Genomic DNA, 9,010 nt, shown 5'->3' with positions numbered 1-9,010 from the left:
AAAAAAGTGAAAAGATAAGAGAGCAAAATGTCAGGAAATAAATTTGAATTAAACAGAACAAAACACAGAACTGGATCTGTTATAAGAAATTGACTTCAAATCCTGGGTACCGTCTCTTTAAAATGTGCTTTTCTGGCTCATTGTCTTGCAACCCTTTTCCTTTCAACGACTACTCCATGCCTGCACTTTGTATTGTGCTCCTGAAAGCTGAGGTTAGTCAGGACCATGTCTCTTTAAAAAAAAAAAAAGACCAACAACCAACCAAACCACAGACAAAGAAAGAAAAAAACCCACGCTGGGAAGGGGGAGCTAAAGGCTCTGCTGCATTGGGCTGTTTGGATACGTCTGGGCTGCAGCAGCGGTCACGCATCTCTCTGCAGCCTGCTGATTTTGCAAAAGAGGGGGGGAAAGGATCGTTTTGCAGTCCAGATGCTGTCCAATACAAGTAACCAGTGGAAGAAATGGCACAATGAGCAGACGAGCATGTGGAAGCAGTTTATGAAGAAATAGTTAAACGCTGAGCTTTGTCCCGGCGGATGCTGTAAGTACGAGCTCCATAGCAGATCCTTTGGCCGCAGCAGTTGTTTGTGGGAGATGTTGTATGGCTGTCCCCGTGCTTTTACCACTCACAGCTGGAGGCAGCGTTACGTGCGGCACACTTTATGGTGTGTTTAGGCAAATAAGTGTATTGTCTGAGTGTTTACAGGATTGCTGGGTGACTCACAGGCTGCAGTGCGCTGGCAGGGTGGGTGAAGCACAGGACTTTGCACAGGAGCTCGTTCTCCTTTCCCGATGGCTTGGCAGGGCTCTGCTTTATAGATGTGCTAGGAGATTACTGCAGTACCACCTCCCCACCCCCCCGCCGATGCAAAGGCCTCTGAATTTCAGCCTTGCCTTCAAGCAGCAGGATACACAGTGCGTTTTTTCACACTACAGCGGCTGACTTAATATTAAAAAAATCCTGGAGTTACTTGTTACACAAACTTCCTTCATGCCAAGTGCTCTGTTCTTATTTTTTCATGAGTGTGCAGTTGCAGAAAGCTTATGAAATTCCAGTAGCTTTTTGTGTTACCATTGGGAGTCTGGTTCTTAATACAGCTCTCCTAAAGAGAGTGCCAAGTGTGATTTACCACTGAAAGGAATGAGTATTTTTGCTGTCTTGGGTCAGTTTTTAGCTAAAGTAGGTATGTGTATTCTTAAATGTAAAAATTTGTTCTTTTGGAAGTACAGTGTCTTGTTCTTTGGCAAGTAATGCTTTTTATTCTGCATATGGCCTATTGGTCTACTATAGCTTTTAAAAAAGAAGATGAAAAACCCCAGAGCTAGAGCAAGTTTACTGCACTGTGTTTCTCAGCAAACCTTTTGATAATCAGGCAAAGTTTTTTATTGTAGCTAAGACTACTCATGTCAGCAAAGTAAAAAACTAATTATTATTTTCCTTGTTATTGTATGAGAATATTAATTTAGCTCTAATCTTTCTAAGTGCTGCATAAAACCATGGTGATTTGCTCTAAATCAAAGAATCTAATCTATTTGCTAGCCTCTGCGTTTATGCTTCAAGTACTTACCCAGCTGCTGCAGAAGCGACTGGGCGATCTTACTCCACTAGCAAGGGAGGTGACAGGGTAGCTGCGAGGAGCAGCCTGTGGTGGTGTGTTAAGGAGGATGAGTAGTTGATGTGATGCAAGGAGGAGTAATGTTTGTGCCTCTCTTTTGTGACCTGGCAGAACTGCAGCTCCTTATGCTGATGGCTGCAAGTAAATACACAACTCTCAACGCAAAGCAGCATCTCTGATTGGAAACAGAGTTTCCAAAGGTTAAGAGAGTAATAATTGGCGTTGTTATGTAAGGGTTGTAAGAACACAAAACCCCAATCCCACTTAAAGAATTTCCGTTCCCATACTGAAGATGTGCAGAACCGTGACATAATTTAATTAGATAAAATTGTTTCATAGGCTGCCTACTGCTGTGTGAAGACTGTGGAAAACTTCAGCTCCTGTGTACATCATTGTTTCCAGCAGAATTACACCAGGCTGAATTTGGCATTTTAGGGGCCAATGGAAGGCCTTTTCTTTCTCTGTCCCTCTTGCTTAATTGGTTTCCTTTTTCTCAGATGTGCATTTTTTAATGGCCTTTAGGAAATCAGGCCCAGATACAAAGAAAAATAATATGAAAGATCTAAGATGACCAATTTAGGACCTTGGTCGCCTGTGGCTCCCTGTAAAGTTAATGGAAACAGGAGCACTTCCAGGAGAGCTGATAATACCACACCCCTAAAATTGGCTGGTGCTCATTGTACTTCACAATGTTTAGGAGCTGCTTGCACCCTGCTCTCAAGAGCATAGTTTCTAAAATACTGGATGAGTTTTTATGTTGAAATACACAAAGGTGTGCGTTTTTACAATCCAGAGTAGTACTGCCTTGAAGCACTTTAACAGTGTCTATCTGCCCAGTTTGTATGAACCCTTTGAATAACTGGCATTGAAAACCTGTATGTCAGACTTGGAAACATTTGATCTTTTGGAAGATTTAACCATTTTAGAAAAAAGTTTTAATTAGTTCAGCAGTGTTGGTTTTGTTTGTGTGTTACACACACAATTACTGAGCAATTATTTCTGCGTCGGCTAAGAAACGTAACAAATTGCACATTAATTTGGTGCAGTAGGTTTTATGATATTCAGATTTTTTTTCCTAATAGGTATGTATTTTGTGGGTATATTCACATTTTATCAGCCTTGAACCAAATCATTAAATGGGGTGGTCTAGCTCAACATGTTGTCATTTTGTGTTGGGGATCCATCAGAACTATGTGAAGAAGGAAGACTTCTCACTGCCCATGAAGAGCTACATGTGCTTATACACCAAGAGATGTGTAGCTGTCAGACTAGAAGTAAATACTGCTGAGTGTCTTCCCTAAACATACCTTCAGAAACTATCTCCAACTGGGTGAAACCAAAATAAGTCAGCATCTGGTAGGTGCTATTACACTCGGAACACCATGAGGCAGGTGTTTTGAGCTCTTCTGGTGGTGCCTCTCAGGAGAGCAAGAATGTGCCCCAGTCTCTCTCAGTGGTAACATTTAGATGCTTTTTTTCTTACAGGAGAATGATACTGCTGGTTTTGTGTCTTAATCACCACCTATTTAAGATAAGACAGCTGGTAAAAAACAGTAAAGGTTAAAGCTTTAATGCTCTGGTCTTCTATGAAGGAGCATTTAAATTACCTGTTTTAGTTGAAGTTTCAGTGAAGCAAAACTTAACAAGTTGCCCCTTGTCTTGGGACAAGCTAATTTAGCTGTGTGTCTCTTTGTTACTGATACATGGTACGTGGTGGAGCTTTATAGCCTTAACAGCAAAATTATTGTCAGGTTTTAACTAATGTAAGATGAGATCCTGGAGAATGTGATAGTAGCTTCAAGTGGTCTGATGTGCCCTACAAGCAGGCAGCAGCTGTCACCGAGTCCTGTTCTTTAAAGTCATTTGCACAATGAAAGAAATCAGTAGTGTCAGGAGATGCCTGGAGAGGGGGGGGGTTGCATTACTGCGCTCTCAGTCGTTGCTTATACTGCCTACAATTTTCCTGTAAACTGCACCATGCAAGCCTTCCTCTTAATTTTCTCCATCTTTATTGTTACTTTTCTCTGCTTCAGGCCAATTTCTACATGAATTATGACATCTGACCAGCTCTCATGAGTGTTTTTGTAAAAGCACTATCACTGGCTTGCTGCTATCCTCCAGCAGCATCTCATGTTTCTCCTGTTCCCCAGAGGTGAATTTGGAGGCCCTGGCTATATCTTTGCCATTAAATAGGAGACCTAGGGAAGAAAAATATTCTTGGATACTTATCTCTGTCCTTTATGCTCAGAGGTACAGCCAAGCTCATGCCTGTATGGTACTAGGAAGAGCATATGCTGAGCCAGACTCTCTGTCTAGAGCAGTCCACATCTATGAGATGGAACAGGCTATGCATTAGAGAAAGATTTTTATACTGGAGAGTGATATGAAGTCTCCTTCCAGATTCTAACTAGTAATTTTGACCTCATTACTTTCTTGTAGATATGGGACTGGCACTAAAAACACTTACCCAGCTTCTGGGGTATGCCTGTGTTATTTTATCAGTCCTGTGCAGTATCTCAGCCTAACAGTGCTGATCCACCACAGCAAATCGGGTTTAAGAGCTGAAGAACCTTGTGTGCTTTCTTGTTTCCTTTGGGTACTTCTGTCAATGCTATATGCATCTCCTGAAATCATAGTGGTTATTTGATGTTTATACAATGTATGTATATGTACATGGGGATTTTCCTCAAACAGTAGTAGTGAAGTGGAAATCTCACTACTTAAATGCATTTACAGTTATATACAACAAATTATTTGGTTGCATATGCTAGAGAGCAGTCTTCTGCTGCAGAAAAATGGGTCATTAGATCCAAAAGAGCTTTTCCATCTCTTCCATGATGCCACAAAACCTGATTTATTTCAGTTTCTCAATAACTGTGACAAAGATGATGTCAGATGAATTGTGTGTGTGACCTATCTTATAAATAATAAATGAGAAGGATCATATGTCCTCTCTCTCTCTAATGGATCAGGGTTATAGCTGGATGGAAAAGGCACCATCTTGCTTTATGCAACATAATGGAGTAACAAAATTGCTCAGGGCCAGTTGAGTGTATTGATCCCAGGGATTCCTGCTCGCCCCTATATCTTAATCTCTGGCATCTCTCTCACCATGTTGTAAAAATAAAAATATTAAAATAATAAAGAAAGAATAAATTAAAAAATCCTCTTAATCAAAATATTAAGAGGAATAACAATAAGTTCTTAAAGCTTTATTTAAAAAACTTAGATATAATAGAACAAAGTGGTCAACCTAATCTGTGATATAAAAGCAATCTTCCAAATACCCTTTTGGTGGAGCTTCACTTATTGGCTATTAACTTACCAACTCCTGTCTGAAATGTGCTTCTCATTTCTTTCTAGTGCAAGTGCTTGCAGAGAGAGCTTTGTTATCATAAGCTTCTCATTAATCATAATTTTCACTAATAAGATGCTGTTTAATCAAGTAGTTCAAAACACTCTGCAAACACTCATGAATACAGCTTTATAATACCCCTGTTGCTTAACATAGCTGTTTTGTGAATGATGCTTGTTCTATATCGTGTGCTGAAATGTCCATATTCAGTCATTTGGTCATTTTCTTTCAGTGCTAGACCAACTTTTTAGCATTGTTAATTTGGGGAGGGAGAGAGCACTGAAATAGCAGTTTAGACAGTAATACTAGAATAAGTTGTGAAGCAATAGAACAGAAGGAAGAGATGCCTCATCCCGGGCACACCAAATCTTGGCAGATTTCTTCCAAGAGTATTTTTTAACAACAGTTGCTGATGTGAATGTCACCTGCTAAATAAACAGGCTTCGATTCAGTGCCTTCATACTGGTTTGCAGCATCAGCAAAGTAGTTAAGTTCTCAGCTTTTCAAAGCTTTTCTCCCCACTGTCTTGGCATGCCAAATCTCTGTGTTAATCTCCTTGCTTCTACAACATTTGGCATTCCTAGATGAAAATTTTCAGCATAGCATGTCCCAATTTAGAAACAAGCCCTCCTACTTATGAAGAAGAAATTCATACAGATAAATTCTCTGCTTAAAAGCATAGTGGTCATAGACAGAAAATGCCATACCATTTGTCATCAGTTTTGGCTGATGAATGGCACAGAGATGAAAATATTTCTGGTTGTGTCTGTCAAACCTTATCCACCCTTGTATAACTCTGTAGTGATCATAAAAGCTGTTTCCTTCTGTTTTTATAGCAACACACTTGGAGGAACAGAAGATAAAAGAAAGGATTATTTTTCAGTAACATCAGTAGCCAAAAATAAAATTCAGCCTTGCAGCAAACACTTCGGAAGTATTTATCTGCTGGTTTGAGCAATATCCTTCACCAGGTAGACAAAACTCTTCAGAGCTTGTCTGACTTTTGAGTCTGTTTCTGAGAAACAGCTGCCTGTACTTTGCAGGAAAATTTGACTGACTGCTGGCTGGAATTGTTCTGGGGAATCACAGAAACATTCAGGCTGGAAAAGACCCTCATGGTCACCAAGTCCAACCACTAACCCTACTCTACAAGGTTCACCCTAAACCATATCCCTAAGCACCACATCCAAACGACTTTTAAACACATCCAAGGTTGGTGACTCCACAGCTGCCCTGGGCAGCCCATTCCAATGCCTGGCCACTCTTCCTGTGAAAATTGCTTTCCTAGTGTCCAGTCTAAACCCATCCAGTTGCAGCTTGAGGCCATTCCCTCTTGTTCTACCACTAATTACCTGTGAGAAGAGACCAGCACCAACCTCCCCATGACATCCTTTCAGGTAGATGAAAGAGAAAGAAGATAGCCTGGAAGATGCTCTACACTTCTTGCTTATGGACCTCCCTCTCTGCTTGATATGAATTGCGGAGGCATTGAGGAGGAGGATTAAGTCTGTGATAGTGACTTTATGCTATAGAAATACCATTTATATGCAACCTAACCATGATTTTGGGCCTTTTGACCTAAACAAAATCCTGCTGCTTCCTCAAAAGTCCTGTGGATTTGCCAGAAGCACAGGGTTGTCATATAGGGTACAGAGACCAAAGAGCAGCAGTTGTGTACTGACTGCTTGGCTCACTTCTAGTACAATTCTGACCTTGAGTACGTGCGAGTTGGCATCTATCTGAAATGCTGGATTCTGCACGTGGGATGGAGTAGTGCTGGGCAGAAGTATAAACTGGGAGTGGATGGAGAACAATCCTGTAGAAAGGGATCTGGGGGTGCTGGCTGGCAGGAGGCTTAGGAGGAGCCAGCAGTGTGCCCTGGCTGCAAAGAGGGCAAACCGCATCCTGGGGTGTGTGAAACCCAGCATAACCAGCTTGTCAAAACAGGTGATTGTCCTGCAGTGCTCAGTCTTGATGTGGCCCCACTTAAAGTGCTCTGTGCAGTTCTGGGCCCCACAATTTAAGAAGGATGTGGAGGTCCTTGAATACATCCCTAGGAAGACAAAAAAGCTGATGAAGGGCTGGAAGCAATGTCCTCTGTGGAGTGGCTAAGGACTTTGGTTTTGTCTAGTTTAGAAAAAAAATGATGCTGAGGAGCAACCTCATTGCTCTCCACAGCTTCCTGTGGAGAAGTGGAGAGAGAGATGCTGAAATCTTCTGCCAAGTATCTAGTGATAGGATGCTTGGTTCCAAACTACACTGGGGGAGGTTTAGACTTGACATTAAAAAACATTATCAAGAGTGGTCAAACACTGGAACAGGTTTCTTAGAGAGGTGATTGATGCCCCAGACCTGTCAATGTGTAAGAGGCATTTGGACAATGCTCTTGATAACTAACATGCTTTTACTTTTGCTCAGTCCTGAAGTGGTCAGGCAGTTGAACTGAAATAGTCTGTCCTGTTCTATTTAGACTGGGGACCATGTACTGCTTTTGGAGCAGAGGGCTGTAGCACAGCCTAGTGCTGCCTAAGTTTCCAAGATGGAAAGGCAGACAATGTCCAGCTGATCTAAAGGCTATGTACATTTCTGTAAATGTAAATGATCTTTTATAGGCAGCATGGGAACTCTTCTTAACCCTTCTGCTCCATCATGTGTCTGCCTCTGACTTTATCTTGTTGCATAAAGTGAATTTTCTGTGTGTCTCAGGTCTTAAATCTTTAAGTCTCCTGTACTTTGTAGTTACACTCTTGTGCTGCCAATAGCAACTCAGATGCTGTCGTGTAAAAAATTTTCCAAACTTGCCACTAAAGTGAGGCTGCCATGCTCTGTGCTTTTCTTGCTTTCTCTGTTCCTGAGCGTGAGCTTCCCTATCCTTAATTTCAAAGCCTTTGCAGCCCTCGTGCACGCTCTTCTCCAGTACTGTGAAGCTGACCTCCTTTTTTGGTTGACTAATGAGTGTCTAATGTTGTCAAGTTCTTTTTTTCCAATGAACCTCTCAGCATTTTCTCCCACAAAAGTTCAGAAGTTGTTATGTGGTGATCTGAGTCAAGTGAGGATGACGATGAGGCACTGTGTAGCTTCTGTCTGAAGCCACAGTGTATAATGTGGCCCTGTGTCGTTACCAGCTAATGGGAAGAAAAGAAGTAGCTGCCTGTATCTCCTCCCTGACTTTCATTACTGTCCTCTTCCAAGAATATCTTAAAGAACTCTCGTATGGTAATGAAGCATTAAAAATGGATACTTTCTCAGGTCCCTCAGTGTTAGGGCAGCACCGTGCCCTGCTAATAGGTACTGCAGGCTGTGTTTCTAGGGCTGCGGTTCTGGGGTTAGTACTGGGGTGTTGCACCTGTCATTATTAGAAAACTGGGAACTGTTGTAGAGAGCTTTTGGAGCCACCAGACAAGCACCCACACTTCAAGCAGGCCATTTTCTTTTCAAGTACTGTGACACTGAAGTCTTAAGTGTAAGACAGTGTAAATCTGATGCTACCTGGTTGACCCTGTGGCCACAGTCTTTGGCGGTTTAGTTTCTGAGACTAAGATGGCCAAACTTTCAAGTTCTTCAGAGTAAAGCTAGAAGTGAAGAGGGTTTCATCTGTCTTCTCCAAGGGGTGTTGGATGTTACTGGAGTTTATATACACTTTTCCATAGGCCTGGACCAGTCTGGTCCAAAGTTGTATTTCTTCCTTACAGGCCAAATCTCTCTTTTTCAGGTGGCTGTTACAGATCTGCAGGCTGGTTCCTGGCTATGTGATTCCTTCTGATAGTTGCAGATTGAATCCCTTTATTCTAGATTTGATTCTGTTATGCAACTGTACCAAACAAGCGGCTATTACAAAATACTTTGCTCCCTGCCCTGAATCAGAGAGTCCTGCAGTATGTCTGGGTGCAAGGCAAAATGGATGTTTTTTCTTTTCTACTTTCAGTTGAGCAGTCTTGTGGTAATGCTCATGTGCAAGCAAAGAGAACAACATCAGCACTGAAATTCCCTGACAGCTGAATGAACAACAAAGTAAGCTTCTGTTTCGGGAGACTACACA

The 9,010-nt window shown here is 41.7% G+C and overlaps 1 protein-coding gene across 2 annotated transcripts in view; it reads left to right on the top strand.

Annotated features, from left to right (window-relative positions):
• Nucleotides 1-290: 290 nt before the first annotated feature.
• The window catches only part of SACS (sacsin molecular chaperone), a 68,316-nt gene continuing 59,596 nt past the window's right edge, over nt 291-9,010 (top strand). Inside the window, exon 1 of one of the 2 annotated variants that reach the window (XR_010308544.1) lies at nt 291-541. The gene's annotated coding sequence lies outside the window, so the exon portion shown is untranslated. The remainder of the gene's footprint in view (nt 542-9,010) is intronic. The other variant, XR_010308543.1, reaches the window with a different exon arrangement.

The sequence above is a fragment of the Pogoniulus pusillus genome, chromosome 3 (genome assembly GCF_015220805.1).
Source record: "Pogoniulus pusillus isolate bPogPus1 chromosome 3, bPogPus1.pri, whole genome shotgun sequence".
NCBI lineage: Eukaryota > Metazoa > Chordata > Aves > Piciformes > Lybiidae > Pogoniulus > Pogoniulus pusillus.
This window is presented reverse-complemented; position numbering and strand designations above follow the sequence as displayed.